At 39.1% G+C, this 17,516-nt stretch overlaps 1 protein-coding gene and 1 long non-coding RNA gene across 2 annotated transcripts in view; one reads left to right on the top strand and one right to left on the bottom strand.

Moving 5' to 3' along the window:
* Window positions 1-17,516, bottom strand: part of LOC135080929 (N-alpha-acetyltransferase 15, NatA auxiliary subunit) — a 106,307-nt gene that overhangs the window by 42,312 nt on the left and 46,479 nt on the right. The window lies entirely within an intron of this gene.
* LOC135081268 (uncharacterized) lies at window positions 5,745-7,767 on the top strand. The gene is made up of 4 exons (XR_010259167.1): window positions 5,745-6,006; window positions 6,089-6,274; window positions 6,358-6,456; window positions 7,294-7,767. It is a non-coding gene; the product is annotated as an uncharacterized LOC135081268 (long non-coding RNA).

The raw sequence follows: 17,516 nt of genomic DNA, 5'->3' as shown, positions 1-17,516 counted from the left end.
ATCTACAGCTTGACCGCCAATAAAAACAACCCAACCAGTGAAGGTCAAGTTTGTCCCGGGGGAAAGTTAGTTTGAAAATGCAATACGTTACAAAAATGTTATGCACAGCTGAATTGTCTCAGTTTTAACGTAATATTCCCTTTACTTTCTTCAATTTCTAAGCAAATAAACTTAGTACTACGTACCAAGACTTATGTAATCTATCTGATCACGCCAATCGATGAATTCTATTGTCTTCAAACATTTACGTGAACTCTGTTACAGATTGTCCTATTAAAATGGTCTCGAACTGGTCCGAGACACGCACTGTTACGACCACACGAGTCGAGACCATGTGTTCTGCCATGTAACCGACTTGTCCAAAACAACTCTCTGTTCATGATAGCTATTATATTATCTAATTGCTGGATGACTAGTACTTGAACATGCCATAATTTATAGCTCTTCGTAAGCCAAATTTGGGAATGTTTATAATGTAAAGTTGATAACATTTGGAGTAAATTCACGAACTAGATCTTGTCGTTGATTAAGTAACGTAACAAGTAATCAAAATTGTTACGTCATATGATCAAATTCAATCAGCGAAAGACGTAATGCATGATGAATTATGTAGTCACTAGCATTTGCCCGCGACTTTTCGTTAAAAATTAAACCTGTGCTATTCCGACGTATAGCCATAACATTGTGAAGTTCCATGAGTATGTTAGTTATGATCTAATGACGCAGTAAAAAGCGTCTCTACTACAAGAATAACACTACAAAAGCGCGTAACTTCAATCTGTAACACCAACAGTGAGGTCATAGAAAACTGTACGTTTCAAAATGTGTTCCGTACACACGTCCGGCACTTGCCAAACTAGCCACTTAACTAATTAGGCAATAGTTATTTATGGCTAATTGCCCCTTTTAATGCTATAAGTGTTGGTTTATTTCTACAATTACAGAGTTCATTGTTTTAGTAACCTACTAGTTTATTTTTGAGAAAAATAATGGTATGTATGCAAATTGCATATTATTATAGGTATCATCCGTTGATTTTAAGGAAAGTTTATTTACGACAAATTCCCCATCTTTAATGATTGCGTTTAGAGTGGCTTACCACTATGGCCCAGCAGTGATGATGATCGAATTGACGTTTGTCGTCAGACACCATTATGCTACTTTATTGCTATGCATGCCATGCAGCTATGCACTTTGCAAATTGTGTCTACTCATAGTAAAATGGTCACTAAGACTTCCAAACTTATTCTAAATCCAAGATCATGAAACAACAAGACTTTGTTCTTGCGCAGCTTCACCAAAACAATAGCCAGCGATGCTTGCGCGCGCATCGCACGCGAGCACGACGCGTCCGAGCGGCGACCTTGCAAGGTCGCGCAACGGTCCGCTGCACTTAAGTTTCAGCCAAACCAACGCGTGCAGCTTGCGTCGGCGATGCCGCGATGGCGATGATGATCACTGCGCGTGCATAGATGCGACCAATGACAGGACGCGTTTATGTGAACTCATCGCTACAAATTCATACACATCATCTGTAGCCTTATTCACGTAACAAAACTTCAACGACAACAAAACACTGAGTTGCGATCCTATCCAGTAATCGTTCTATCAAAATGACCCTTGTGAATACGGATTTAGAACTGTTTTTCAATGGGACGACTTCTGAACGTCAGCGAGATCTTGACTGTCAAAATACGTGAATTAGGTTAGGCCACTGATCGCCATCGCCATAGTGCACGCGGGCTCCACGCGTTGGTTTGGCCGAACCTTTACGCCTCTAAATGCCAACCAACCAGTTAGTTCTGCTCATCTTGCCTTATTTACTTGCATCATTTTCTTTTTGTCAGTTACTTAAGTATTGCAATTTATACTGAATTTTTTTCGCAAATCGCCTTTTGATGTTAAACAGAGCATCGGAATCACCTGCTTCGAGAAATATGTATACTTTGTAAGCAGAATATACGATATTCACTGAATTGTAAACAGGTAGTCTCCTTAGTTGGTGGATTCAACCTCATTCGTTTTTATTGTTGTTTAAATGAAATAAAATAAGTAGAAATGTCAAAGGTTTTTTTCTGTTTAATGTTAAAATTATTGTAATCTCGAATAAATGGTACTTTAACATAATGTGCGTTTCAAGTACATCTGAAAATAATGAAATTTCAAGCAACACAAACTCAGATTGAGAGTGAAAATGGTAATAGATATTATTAGTTTTTTTTAAAGCTGCCTTTCTTGCTTTAACGTCGGGATAAAAATAGGTACAATGTGGCTTTTATCTGGACTTGAATTAGACCTGTATCAGATACAAAGTTACTCGTTTGCTATCTTTTTTCTTTTTTTCTTTTAATTGCATACCCAATACCCAGGGGGAACTGGCCCCCAGCCGCCACAAAAGCCTAAGCCGGTGCCACAGACTCGTTTTGCTACCCTGTCACAAACTGCGCACGAGTAGGCACTCGTCAGTTCACGCCTCACGGTTGCCCAACGCGGCCATTGTCTGGCTCTAACATTAAGGTATGTGTATCGGAATGTCGTAGCACTCAGAGAAACCTTGAACTTTCAAACAAGTCACTTTAATCATTAGCATACAGGAGGTATTGAACTTTTTCAGTCAACTGTCTCCCGCTTTGCAACAGAGGGATCTCGATATTATATTTGGACATCCTCCTATATTACTCTGGTTACATTTTGATAAGGGTTCCAGGACAGTAAGCTATTTCTTGGGACTACTCAGCCTTCATTACATGCCAAATTGGAGGAAAGAGATAGTACTGTGTCATACATAATTCAGGCCACCATCCAGATATGGTAAGAACCAGTGCACTAACTTCTTTAAAATCTTCATCATGATGATCTTGACACTGCGCCTATTCAGGTACTGATAGACTCACAGTATCGAACTCGATCTTAAGATTAATTCGTTTTGGACATCACAAATACACAAGAATATACGAACAATAACAACCTTTGCGTTTATCGTCGCCCCATCTTGAGGTGTAATTACACTGCGTTCGCTCAGCCGTGTCTCCACTTTAATCAGCACGACAATCAGAAATATATTTGTCTCAATCGTCAATGAATCATATTGCTCCAAGGTTTCCTTTTGGTGGTACTGGACTATTTATAACGCTCATTACTACGGCATTATTTACTTCCGAAACGGAAACGAAGTCGGTAATTGAATGTATGTTTATGGACACTGTTTCTTGTTAGTCAGTGTTCAGATAATGTCATTGGGAAGCTAATTTAGTATAACATTACCGGGTCGAATCTCGTAGAATGTTAGTACGTGACACATACTCTTATGTACGTGTGAACTGCTTAGTACGTTGCGCAATGCACTAATAAAATGCTGAATTAGCAGGAAAACTTGCGAAGTGTTGTTATGATTGAGTTGCAGCAACTAATACACTCGCGAGCAAAAGTATGGAATCACTTACATGAAGTTGTTTCCACGCGATCTTGTGTACTAACGAATTTGTTAGCAACAAAAAAGTGGCACCATTTTAAAGATTAAACTTTTAACTTTAAATTGATACCAAATTCATTTAAATCACACCAGTATTTAAAAAGATATCCCGGCTGACGTGAAGAAGTAACGAAAAAAACATGTAACAACTGTTTGATACGTCGCGAGTTGCGGCCTATTTACCCCCTTTAAAAGGACGTGTTTTCGGATTTTTGCTTTCACACGTTGATCCATACACATCTCCGCTTCTTTTGACAATTTACCTGGGATTCTACACCTTCAGAAGCAGCACAAATCGTTGCACTATTGCCAGAAGGGCTCAGCCAGCGGGCTGTCGCACGTCAGCTCCACATAAGCCAGTCCTGGGTTTCGAAAGTTTTAAGACGCTTTCTGGAGACTGGTGGCTTTATCCCGAGACCAAGTTCTGAACAGCGCCGGTGCACATCGCAGAGGGATGACCGTTTTTACAAGCTTTTTATTACTTTCATTTCATGTCAACCTCTCTATGAAATCGTCATTTGACTGGTATCGACGTCCAGCAAGAGCTCAGAAATGTTCGTAGGATAGCTGTTAGCGAGTAGACAGTTCGTCTAAGATATAAGCAATAGAATTTGACTCCAAAAAGGCCTTCCACAGGCTCGACACTGACGGCAGGTCACCGATAAGCACGCTTTCAATTTGCTCGTATACATCTCGATGGGAAGTCGAGCAAGCCACCCCCATAAGCCACTGTTTCAGCGAACCAGCAGTGCACAAATCGCTCCCCAGGCCGCCTATAGACCCGACCTCTTCGACTGCTGCACTTCAAACACAGTCTGCATTCATCGGAGAACAAAACTCGCCTCCATTACTCACCTTCCCATCAAAATAAGTGCGAGCTAATTGAAAGCGTGCTTGTCGGTGACCTGCCGTCAGTTTCGAGCCTGTGGCAGGCCTATTTGGAGTCAAATTATATTGCTTATATCTAAGACGAACTGTCCACTCGCTAACAGCTATCCTACGAACATTTCTGAGCTCTTGCTGGACGTCGATACCAGTCAAATGACGATTTCATAGAGAGGTTGACATGAAAAAACGGTCATCCCTCTGCGATGTGCACCGGCGCTGTTCAGAACTTAGTCTCGGGATAAAGCCACCAGTCTCCAGAAAGCGTCTTAAAACTTTCGAAACCCAGGACTGGCTTATGTGGAGCTGACGTGCGACAGCCCGCTGGCTGAGCCCTTCTTGCAATAGTGCAACGATTTGTGCTGCTTCTGAAGGTGTAGAATCCCAGGTAAAGTGTCAAAAGAAGCGGAGATGTGTATGGATCAACGTGTGAAAGCAAAAATCCGAAAACACGTCCTTTTATAGGGGGTAAATAGGCCGCAACTCGCGACGTATCAAACAGTTGATACATGTTTTTTTCGTTACTTCTTCACGTCAGCCGGGATATCTTTTTAAATACTAGTGTGATTTAAATTAATTTGATATCAATTTAAAGTTAAAAGTTTAATCTTTAAAAGGTGCCACTTTTTTTGTTGCTAACAAATTCGTTAGTACACAAGATCGCCGGAAAACAACTTCATGTAAGTGATTCCATAGTTTTGCTCGCGAGTGTAGTATAAATGCAACTGGTATATTATTTTAAGAATAAGAATAAGAATAAGAAAAACTTTATTTGACACAAAAAAGGAAAAAAATAAAAAAACAGAACAAAGGGACTTAAAACTATACACGCATATTTTTGTGCCAAAAAGGCGCCCGCTCAGCATTAATCGAGCCACGCGTGCATGCACGCGTGCCCCGACGCTGGTTTTCAGCGGGCGCCTCTCCAACCAACATTATAAATAAAAATAAAAAAATAACATTAAAAACAAAACAAAACAAAAACAGAACATTGACAAAGACTAAACATTGACAAAGAGGGCGCCACTAGTACTATTTAGCACAATGGAATAACGATCATTACTTTGATAAATGCACAATAAAAATATTATTTGCAAATTAATAAGAAAATCAAGAATGACGTTTACCGCTACAAAATTATTTCGATCCACATTCCGACTAGCTATAAATTTATCAAAATATCAGTTTTATCGGAATTAATTAATTATCGAATCGAGTCACACGACATCACTCGATTACTTTGCGATTGCAGTACGATGATACGATTAATTACGTTTCGACAATCACTAAAATGACACTAATGACGTTTAAACTTCATACAAATTTTTTCACATACTGCATCTATCAATATCTGTGACAATAAGCTATTTTTAAAAATAAAATTAAAAAAAAGAACAAAACTCTAATCTGTGCATTGAAGACCGCGTGCTGCCACGCAATAAAAACGTGATTTCATCTTTGGAGTTGGATTTCACCATTTTGATTCCTGATTTTGATTGAAAAAAGTGATTTAGTATAGCCACACATCACAAAGGTCAAGCCAGAGAACAATAAAGTAAAGCAGGCCCAAGACGACGCTAAACGGAGTGCTTGGCGTTTTGATTCCCACCCATTGCCTTGGTTTTTTGGCATGAAGTGCAAGTAACTTGGTGAGAAAGTTATCCATTTACTGTTTAGTTCGATACATTATACAATTTAATAAAGATAAATACTACTTTACTTTCCCTATAGGATGCACTCATGCGCAGGGAGGGCCCCGAGAATGAAAATGGGGAATTGGAATGGGAATGGGAACGGTGGCAACTTTGTATGAACCCAGCGCTTCATGATCATGGCCTCCGTCCATCATTTTACTGCGGCATACCGGTGCCAGGAAGCCCCGATAGGTCTCCTACGCTTGCCGCGCATGACCCGCTGGTAAGTAACCCATCATTGTCAGTCTTTTGCAATTCTATTAAATATTTTCTTAGGTGATGTTTAAAAGTAAATTTTGTTTTCAGGGCGCGCAGAGGGGGAGGCAGGTCGTTCCAGCACCGGGACGCCGCAAATCTGAATGATCCGCGAAAAGCTGCTGTGCGATGTTTGGGTGTAGCAAATATGTGAGTGCATAGCCTCTTTGGATATCTACTCTGAGCTTGGGCCCATTCCAGTTTGCTGAACAGATACTTAGGCCTCGCACTATCCAGTATGCCAAACAACATGGTGGCCAGGTACAATCTTCGCCGAGCAGCCATCTTTAACATGTTTGATGAGTTCAGGAATGGCGTGATGTGTGATCTCGGAGGCACAGTAAAACAAAAACGGGCGCATGCGTTTTGTACCCTTTGAATGAGACGTGACGATTTACCCAGCAAGCACGGGCCATACACTGTATCACAGTAGTTAAGTTTGCTTAATACAAGTGATTCACATAAAGATATTCTAAGGCTTTCGCTTAAATAGGGCCTCAAGTTGTATAGAATCTTTAAGCGGTAAAAACAGTTCTTAGTGCACTCGAGTATATGGCTTTCGAACTTGAGGTTTCCATCAATGACCATTCCCAGGTTTCTCGCCTCAGCCACTCTTTCTAAAGGTTCTCCATTTATTTCAACGTTGAGTTGTATGCTTTTAAGAGTTTCCAAGCCTCTACGTGTTCCGGTTAGCATGAACTTTGATTTTCTTGGGTTGAGAACAAGGCAATTGGCAGTACACCAGTCAAAAATTCTGCCTAGTTGGTTGTTGATCTTCATTATTGCATTTTCATGATCAGATGGAGGGAATGATGTATATAATTGTAGATCATCGGCATATAGGTGGTATTGACAGTCCTTGATACAGTTGATTATGTCAGCACTGTACAAAATGTACAGTATTGGACCCAATATGGATCCCTGAGGAACTCCGCGAGTTACTGGTTTTTGTTCTGACAATAATGCCGACCCATCCACCCCTTTCAGCTCCACGTACTGCTGTCTCAGAGAGAGATAGCTATGAAACCATCGTATGGAGGAATCATCAAGACCATAATAACGCAACTTGGAGAGAAGCAGAGGAATATTAATGGAGTCGAAGGCGCGCGAGAAGTCCAGCAGCACCAGCGTCGAAACCAAGCCCCCATCCTGAGCAGCCAGAAGGTCATCAATCACATCCGAAAGAGCAGTAGCCGTCCCAAAACCCTTGCGGAATCCCGATTGACGGCGCGGGAGCAGCCCCTGCTCCTCAAGGTATTTAGTTAATTGATCACAAACTATACGCTCGAGGATTTTGGACAAACATGGTAGGATGCTGATAGGCCTCAAGTCCTGAACTGAAGCAGGATGACCAGTTTTTGGTAGTGGCCTTACGACTGCCACCTTCCAACAGTCTGGAAAGATCCCTTGCAGTATAGAACCGTTCACTATGTCTGTGAGTGCTTTGAGTGAGTAAGGCAATGTGAGCATCATTATTTTAGCGTAAAAGTTACTATTTCGGCGAAAAACGATCTAAGCGCCACAATACCGAAGTACAGACGACAGCACATCAAGCTAAACGTGTCGTATCTCGTTGTAATACAGGCTATTTTGCAACAAAAATGTAGTCTGTGCTGTTGACTGTACATATTTCGACGTATCGAAACAATTCGTTAATCAACAACCTATTGCCGGCGCCCGCGCAGTCGTGAACAAAGCTTGCGAATTTCCAAATAGCTTATAAGTTGAGAACAATGCCGAATCGTGTTGCACACTAGGAAGTCGGGCCACACCCAAGGCATTAACATGTGCATGCTCTATAATACCACAACCTTGCTCAAAAGTGGATCTATGAAAGATTTACTTTGTTCTAAAGCTGGGCTATGTGACTCATGTATACCTCGGTTTCTGATATCCTTGGCAAATCGCTGATCTGAAAGTGAGTGCGAAATATTATATTGATTGAAATATTAGAACTAACTCTACCGAACGGTACAGTCAATCAAGACAGTTATACAGAAGTATATAGGACACTGTCTGTTGTGGATCGCTACTCGAATACGAAATGTTTTCACAACAAATAAAAAAGTTCTCTATCTATTGCTCCGGACACCAGAACTGAATGACAGAAACTTGACTAGAAACGTATTTATTTCTATCATGTCTTAACCAAATAACCAAATCTATTTTTACCGTTACTACGAACGCAACATTGCATCGGTGTTCACCAAAGCGCGGATCCAAAAGTAATTCAAAGAAAAACCGCACAGTGAAATCTCATTGTGTCATTACGAGTAAGTAAGTTAGAAACAATAAGAACCAAGTGGAGGACTAATAAAGGCGCCGTAGCACGACAAAGGCCGGGCTTTCGTAACCTTGCGCCCGCTGATTCATGGCCCGGCACTCACATAGCTCGCCGGCTAATCTCAAGCCGACATACTCGGCTGGCTAAAATGTTAGGCACATTGCAAAAGTTTCAGAACTTTAACCGTAAAGTCCAGGATTTGGAAAACACACCAGTTTGATCTAAGTTACCAAAAACACAAAGGTAGAAGGAAAGAAGGCACCACATAAGAAAACCGGGATAAAACAGTTTCTATGTATTCAAATCAAAGCAAATTCACTGCTTTTACCTCAATAGGTACAATATGCAAATGCTTTGGACTTGTCGTGTGTTAAGAAACGCCGTGTTTTGGAGCTGTGCCATATTTGCATTCGCTAATTTCAAACTCACGATCATACACGACTCGCAATGTCTCGGAATCATATTCAATTCAGCGACTGCATATTCCGACCACATCGCACAAATTACTGTCTCAACGTGCGTTTTGGGCAATCTTGCGCAAAACTGACAACAAATCGTCTTAAAACTGGATCTTATTTGTAACCCAAATCGGCTACCGCCGAAATAATTACGGGCCAGTAAAAGATATACCGTAATGTTGTGGCTGCACATGTCACGACTTCTAACTCCGTTTACTGTGTCAACGACTTGTGGAACCTTGAATTGTGGAAAATATTTCGACTTTAGCTCACGTACCAGATCTGGCCTATTTCTCAGGTGGAGCTTACATCATGGACGTCCCATATAAGGCACGGGTAAGGAATTCTTCGGAGAAATATGCAGCCAAACGGTGACGCAGGGAGATGTAACGTGAGCACTCATTGAGTTAAAATTCTTTGCCTTCAAAGAGCAGATACACTCTAGTGAACTTCGATCTTAATTACAAGAGCTAACATCACTAATTAATTGGCTTATAGCTCCCAATTAAAATACGTGGGATGATTCATACCCAAGATTTCTTAGAGCATTAACACATGAGAACGTAAGTATTTTAAACGCGCAAAAAAGTATGTACGAGTACATGAGGAACCATCTCAAATCAATCCTGCATTTCTGCCTAAGATTATAGATTTTGGGACATAGCACGACACAGCTGTATAGTTTAATCAAATCATGTGGTTCTATGGTATACTAATAATAATCTGTACACTTTGAAATCCGCTATTGAAATTTAATCCAAACTTTATATCAACCGCATGGTGCGGCGCGGTGTGAGCGGACTCGAACGGTATCAGTCAGGGTCACCGAGACAGTGCACAGTGAAGGGGTTTCATATTTCCTTTGGCAATTCTTGTCATTCCTATGACTATTACGCTATTATAAATAATAATACGCTTTTTGTTCTTTATGGTTAACCTTTCAGATTGCGTATGTATTTGTAACAACACAATTTACTTGTATTACTCGTAATACAAGTAAATCCTCGGCCTCGGCACACAATGGATCTTTTGCTTATGATTTCTTCCAGTTATCTTTTAGGCCTCTAGAACAGCCCGGATTGAGCGTAGTTGAGTGACACCACCAACCAATTTACACGCTTTTTAAGAATAGTTGGAAATTTTAATACACGCGAACCCTGTTCTGTGAAAATTGGGGTGAATGTTTGTTACAGGTGTGACACACATGAAGTGCCTAACAAACGTGAAGCAAATCGCCAAATTATTGGACGTGTTTTGAGTTGAAAGCCTATTGTATCCACTTTTTATCACTATCAACATTCTAAGCTACAGGCAGAGCTAATATACAATACCGATATTGTTCACAGAGACGTCTCCAAAGGGTGGTTCATGAATAAAAGTGAAATTCACTTTCACTGTCACAATAGCTCTTCTGTCACATACTCGCATGTGACTTTCGAACGCGTGTCACTCACGTTAGTTTTCTTGTCATATTAATAGCAATAAATGTAGAGTTAATGTACATAATACACGACTCTCTATTGTTAATACCTAGGCTTTGTCTATTCATTACAGCACGCTGGAAGTTCTTTTGATCCCGGTACATTTAGTTTTATCCCGATTTTTGAAGTAGGGACGCGCGCAATCATGTTTTTCGGTGACAGACAAAATTTAACGTGGGCGAAGCCGCGGGCAAACGCTTTATCTAAATAAAATCAGTATAATAAAGGTAACTATAATAGTAATTCGCAAGTGTGGTCCCAACGGGGATAGGAATTGTTCTTGTATCTGTTTCTGTATCTTTACCGTTCAAACCAGTTTAATGAAATCAAGGAATGCCGTTACCGTATAAATTAGGACGGATCTAACACTGATTGCTATTGCTTAAAGTTAATACACTGTTATAAGATCAAAATACCAATTCAAATAATAAGAGCATGATAATTAATTTGTTTATCTCTCCGTTAGTTGGCGAGGTTTGGAAGCGTAAATTCTTTTTGGCTGTAGATTACATACATTCCAAATGTACATTTTGTATCACTGGTACAAATTGAAGCTTTACTTAACCCTTCCACGCTTCATGGAGTGACACTTGGACTTGAGGACAAGGCAGGCATGCAGGAGATTCCTGACATATTGACAACCATTGGTAGAAATTTTTAATGCATTTGTTTTTGCAAGTAGGCTTTAGAAGAGCACTTTTAGACGTCCCAATATTTTTTGCATTAACCCTAACCTGCTTTGGGGCAATATTAGGCTAGTGCGCGTAGCGAGTCATAAAAGTCATGAAAGTAATTTATTTTGTGCAAACAGGCTTTTAGTCACTCTTTTTTCTGGTGCCTCGCTAAGGGTTAAAATTCATCTTCCATGTAATTGTAGAGCGTGCCAAAAGACGCCAGCTGCCGTGAGTGCGTCTCCATCAATCTCGTTGCGTTGTCGGCATTTGTCGTCTGTCACCGCCGACAGGTGCGACTTGTCGCCTGTCGCACGGCCCATTCAGCGCCAAATTGACGACGGGTTTCACGCTCGTGCGCTCTCGCAAGATCGTAAACATCTTAAAACGGATTAGGAATACAGCAGAATTAGTATAAGAATGCACAGTGTGCATTGCACACGTCTTAATTCTCCAACAAAGTCACTAAAAGCCATTTAAGTCTGCTCACGGTTAGACTTTATGTAGAGTGGGGTGGGATGGGAATTGTCCTAAATTCTTAAAAACGGAAAAATTATAAAAAATATGTGGGGAAAAAACTAATGGCCAAAAAACTTTCCGAAATTATATTTACCATTTGAGAATTGACTATTTTGTGAATAATCTTAGCGCCTAAGTATCTATTTTGGTTAATACTGAACGAATTATAGAGCCTACGATAATTTTAATATGGCACAAGTTGTCCAAGGTGATCAAGATGCTTAAACATTACAAAAATAGATGATGTCGCAAAATTGATAATGATAATTATCTGATGCCAAAAATATGGCTACGGCCAATGTTAATGGAGGCAGCTATATGAATCCATAGCGTACAGTCGTGACTCAATGGTGTCACTTGACTTCAGCACGTGGATTTAAGTAAGACTGAACAATCAGCGTAATCTGACCACATTTGGCAATAGTAACGGTGCTGTGGTATCGTAATGCATAATGTAACAAGGTACGGAATTTCCAAAGACATCTTCATCCTATTACTAAATGTAGCGGTGATATCTAGATTTTTGTTTTTATTTGCATTATTTTGTTTTCCTGTTCTCTGAATAAATTCACCAATACTTATTTGTGACAAGTTACACTGCAAATGGCTATAACTAAACGGCCGATGGGGCAGCAAGGTTCTGGAGTAGAGGCCACTTACCGGAAAGCGAAGCATGCGACGTCCACTCACAAGACGACCTCATAATCATTGAGTATTGAGTATAAAGGTAGCAGGCGCTGGATGCTATCAAACGGTCATTATGAAATTCGTTGGGGGAGGCCCGTTACGTTTAGCAGTGAACGTGTTATGGCTGAAATTTTGATGAACTAAACAGTTCAATGACAGTTTAACTTTCCCATGGGACAAACTTGACTTTCATTGGTTGGGTTTTTACTGGCGGTCAAGCTATAGATCCTGGCCACACAGGAGTTGCAGCGTTGGGAACGAGAGGTGGGAATAGTCCCGTAACTAAACGTAATCCTGCAATTAAAGGGATCTCCGTGGGAACAAGCCCTAAGAAGCCTAAGATGCGCTGTTGACTATTGCGCAAGAAGCCGTTAAGAGCAAGCGCATTGACCGCTCGCGGCAGACGCGGCCGCGCGGAAGGCTGACCGGCGCTCGCGCATCGGTCAAGTTCAGGGCGCATCCGATTGGGCAATCCCCTTCGGATCGCCGCGATAGAGATAGGTACATTAGATTCATATCTGTGGATTGTAGTTTCATTCATGTTTTAACACTTATTTGAAATAGATTCCACGTGGTTAATGTTATTCCTTTGGGTGTTGTCTTTCCTAAATTGTATTCATTGTGTAAATTCGTATTTAGTAGTACCAGCGAATTGAGACACAATAGAAATCAATCGTTACCGCGGTCTCGTGCGACCGCTTATCCTCGCACTTGTACTGGCAGAATATATTATTAACAATGAAGTAAATATATTTTTTGTATATTTTTGTTAATTATTTGTGCCAAATAACATTTTTTTCCTTTATGAACGTTCAACAAATTAATTAGGTCTGTTGTATTTTTATTCGAACGATTTACTAATGTCAATAGAATTGTCTGTTTAATATTTATCAAGCATTTAGCACAGTAAACATTTTTACGATTAGAACCAAGTTATAAGGAAACCTGTCCAATATTTTAAACTTCAAAACAAAGATAAACACAAAAACAGCACAAAAACTTGATATGTCCGTAAGAGTCGCACGTAAATTACAAAACATGCCAAATTAGAGCATGCTCCATAAAACTGGTATGACAAATTGGCAATGTCAGTGCTAATGAATATGCATGGAATGTTGCACTTGCACACGGTACGGTGTGAGTCATTTTAGGGGGTAATATTAGCATAGTTTCACAATTTGTAAACAAATCATACTTTTTTGAATACATGAATAATTATTCTAATATGAATATTCTTATATTATATTGATTACTAAATCGGTTGCATGCTTGATAGTTCGAAGCACAACGGGTCACGATACTTATCTATGACTTAAAGTTCTTGTCAACGGTGTGAGGAAGCACGAATATGAACCGGAATGTACGGTAAGGAATCGGGTAATGAAAATGTCGACGAACCGGTCAGAGCGAGAACCGTGGAAATGGTCCAGAACCCTTTTGTGGTATTCCCAAGTCTCGCTCGAATAACCCTGAAGAACATTACCAAAACAATCCTATAAGACATGGTCAGACATGCCAGGACAAACTCACTCCAAAGCTCTTATACTTAAAAGCTATGAACGAAAATGCTCTAAACAAATCATAGGACTGAGTAAGACCAAAATGCGCAAGCATAACTTACACCTGGGAAACACATCCTAAGCCCACAGGATGTAAAACATATAGCATATATTGTCTTTGTGCGATGTCCATTGTAATATAAATCTTTCTTTCTTTCTTTAATTGGGGAGAATACCATAAACACACCCACCGTCATTAATCTCTCGACCTTGGAACAGTCCAATTGACCCGAACCCGATGGTTACAACACGCACGTTACGTGCACGAAAGTTAGCCGATAAATCTCTTGGGTCATCTCAGGCCATCGCGGGTCATCTCGACCATCGCGGGTCGGAGTCAAGTTCAGGGTCTAAATAATTCAATGGTATCAATTGTTTTACTTTTGAATGCTAAGTAACAAAAGATTTATTCGTCGATGGTTTTGTTTTATATTCAAGTAACTTTTCAATCGCTGACACACGCAATATTACGTAAACTTGCTAAAAAAACGATTTGAATCATAAAAATATTTATACTATTTCATACATACTTTTCCTTAAAATATGTATACCTAAGGTAAAATTCCTAAAAAAATATTGATTCTTACCTTTTTTTTTTAAATTATACTATGAATCATATTTTTAATAAATACGCGGATCATCTTTTCAAAATAGAGTTTACGTGAATTCACAAATGGCTATCGCGGGATAAAGAAGGTCACTATCACTCGCCCCGGGTCAAGTTCGCACAGTGACCCGGGTCGTCATTCGACCTCCATATCGTGTTGTCCTGGTTTCCTCGTTTTTGAAGGTGTCACACGAGTGTTTTATCAAGCTAGACGCACGGTAGTGTATGGGCCAAGATCCAAATTTGGAAATAATCATTTTTAAACTTTCGCATTGCATAATTTGATATAAGTAATAAGATGGGAGTATAATCAGATGACTTGCAATTAAGTATTTTCTGTATAAAATGTCTTATTTATAACTAGCATCTACGTTTAGAGCAAACAGGTAATAAGTTTACAATATGAATGGACGTATGGAACCGTCTTTTAAATTAATTGAAGAGCGTACACTGCGTCTGCGATAAAAAGAATAATGCTATTTAACTTAGACACCCGTCAGAGAATTCAACTTTTTATAGGACCGAGTTGGACATCGTTTGTGCCAAGCTTGGCTCTTTATTTACATTAATATACGTTTCATGAAGATTATCCATTTTTAAACGGCATTCCATTAGCGATATAAAATAAAAGATTACTTTATTTTAATGACTTACCTACCTTGTTATAATAACACACTTTCTACGAATCTGTATACAAAATCAATTTATCTTTCTAGACATACTAAAGAAACCAATACGATTTTTTACACATTCTGGCACACATACTTTTAAATATTGTGTGAATGAATAATTATTGGAACCTGTAGAGTTATAATGATTATTACATAACACAAATGCCTGCATTATAATATAGTTATAAAGCCTGTTAACTTACAACTACTGTTAGTAATATATCAGGGCAACAATGTTGAGTTAAAATTATATAACAGCATATGTGAGGTAACATAAATACGCATATTTTATTAGATATAAATTATTCAAAATAAAATATTTTTACGTTATTTTAGAAAGCAAATTAAATACCAAATTGAAAAAATATTGCTCTACGTCAAAGTACTGTAAGTTTTAGTATGTTTAATATCAAATCGCATAACCTGACATTTCAAAATTAAGCGCAATATACTGACCATATCATTCGTAAATCAAAAACAAACTTAAATAAAATCAAAGTTCAGGTCTACGTTTTATTCAAATGTTATTGTAACACAAAACCACCAATCGACCTAATAAAACACGCCATAAAACAATAACCTATTAACATAATATAGACGGCCGCAATTAACATATTAACATAACATAATATGCTTAAACAAGCGCTCCTGACCCTATTTGGTAAGGAAGAGTCGTCAAGATTGTGTTACGAGGCAAAGGCTAAGGTTCCCAAACTTGCGAATGCTGTTAATTTAATCTATATTTAAAAACAATGAGAAAACAACTGAAAACAATAACCTATGTATCTTTCTGTTACAACGCCAGGCAAAGAAAAAGAAAAAAAAACATAAGTTATGGTTAAAATAAGAAAAAGCGACAAGTCTAGTATTTTGCCATTGAAAGTTAAGGATAAAAGAAAGTTTATTTTGAATTATTTTATACTTAAATCCAAGTCCTATATATCCCAAAAAAAAAGAAATAAGTAGCCAGTAACTGTTATCCTTTTAAAACAAAAAAGAAAAAAGCCATTTGCAATTGTTTTTTCTTTGATTTTGACAACCGCTATTTTCAAAGCAAGTAGTTGACATGTAGCATGTAAATGACTATCGAGTCGATGTCAATTGCCCAAAGCATTGTTCGGGTCGGATCAGGCGAGCATGTAACGTATGGCATTGACCTCGGGCGTCACACTCTATTTGGTGTATTAGATCATGGGCAATAGGGCTACCAAGGTGCGTATAGAAATTTATTGGATCCTAGTTTTCGCACGCGAAATCGCCCGCGTAGATTTTGATAAAATGTCTGGATGTGTGTTATTATGGGACAAGCTATAATATTGTAAAGTTTATACTTCATCTCTCCAGTCCTTATTGCGTGAAGGAGTGAGAAAAGAATCACAAATATTCGCGAATTTATTTAGAAATGATGGAACCCTCACACACTTTTACTCTATTTCAAGTCCCTTAATTATTTAGTAGCCAATCTAGTATCCCTAGGCAAGGAAGCCAATTTACTGTCTCGATTTTAAACGCATACTCATTAAAAATATGGGACAACGGTTTAAGAGAAAAAAACGTAAGAAACAGATAGAATCATAGATACTTTCTCATTTAAAATATTAGTAAAGATAGATAGTAAACACAATGTATGTATTGTTATTCTTAAGTCGTTAACCCTCAACGGTAAGACAGATACAATCACTGACATTGACTGATTTCTTTAAGGTACTTATAATCTAATCACACTTTGCACATACCGTAAGTAACGCGCACAGTTCCGTGCTGCGACCCATTAGGTAAGCCCCGATAAATGTTATACAATGCATGACCTTGCATATTTTTTACCAAGTAACAATAGATTTTAGTATGTTAACATTAGAGAAGTATTTTCCAGTTTATCATAAATCGGTAGTCCTCTGTAGGGCGTTATTAAGCTCCCAAGGAACACCAAAGAACAGTCTTTTTATCCAGCCTGCTAGCAATCTTATTAAGAGGTCCAGTCATTTCATCCATCATATTTAAGAACTAGTGGCCGCCCGCGACTTCGTACGCGTGGATCCCGTTTTACCCCCTTCATCGCGTCATTACGCGGTTTAGATTTTTTCATACAAATGTTTTTTCCCGCTAACTCCCGTTCCCGTGGGAATTTTGCAATATCCTGTTGTAACTAAGCTTTAAGTTTACTAAGGTACCTGCATGCCAAATTTCAAGCGTCTAACTTAAGCGGTTTAGATTTTTCATACTAAAGGATTTTCCCGCTAACTCCCGTTCCCGTGGGAATTCCTAAGTATACT

Source organism: Ostrinia nubilalis, chromosome 19 (assembly GCF_963855985.1).
Source record: "Ostrinia nubilalis chromosome 19, ilOstNubi1.1, whole genome shotgun sequence".
NCBI lineage: Eukaryota > Metazoa > Arthropoda > Insecta > Lepidoptera > Crambidae > Ostrinia > Ostrinia nubilalis.
The sequence above is the reverse complement of the archived record's forward strand: the minus strand, read 5'-3'. Positions and strand labels throughout refer to the sequence as shown.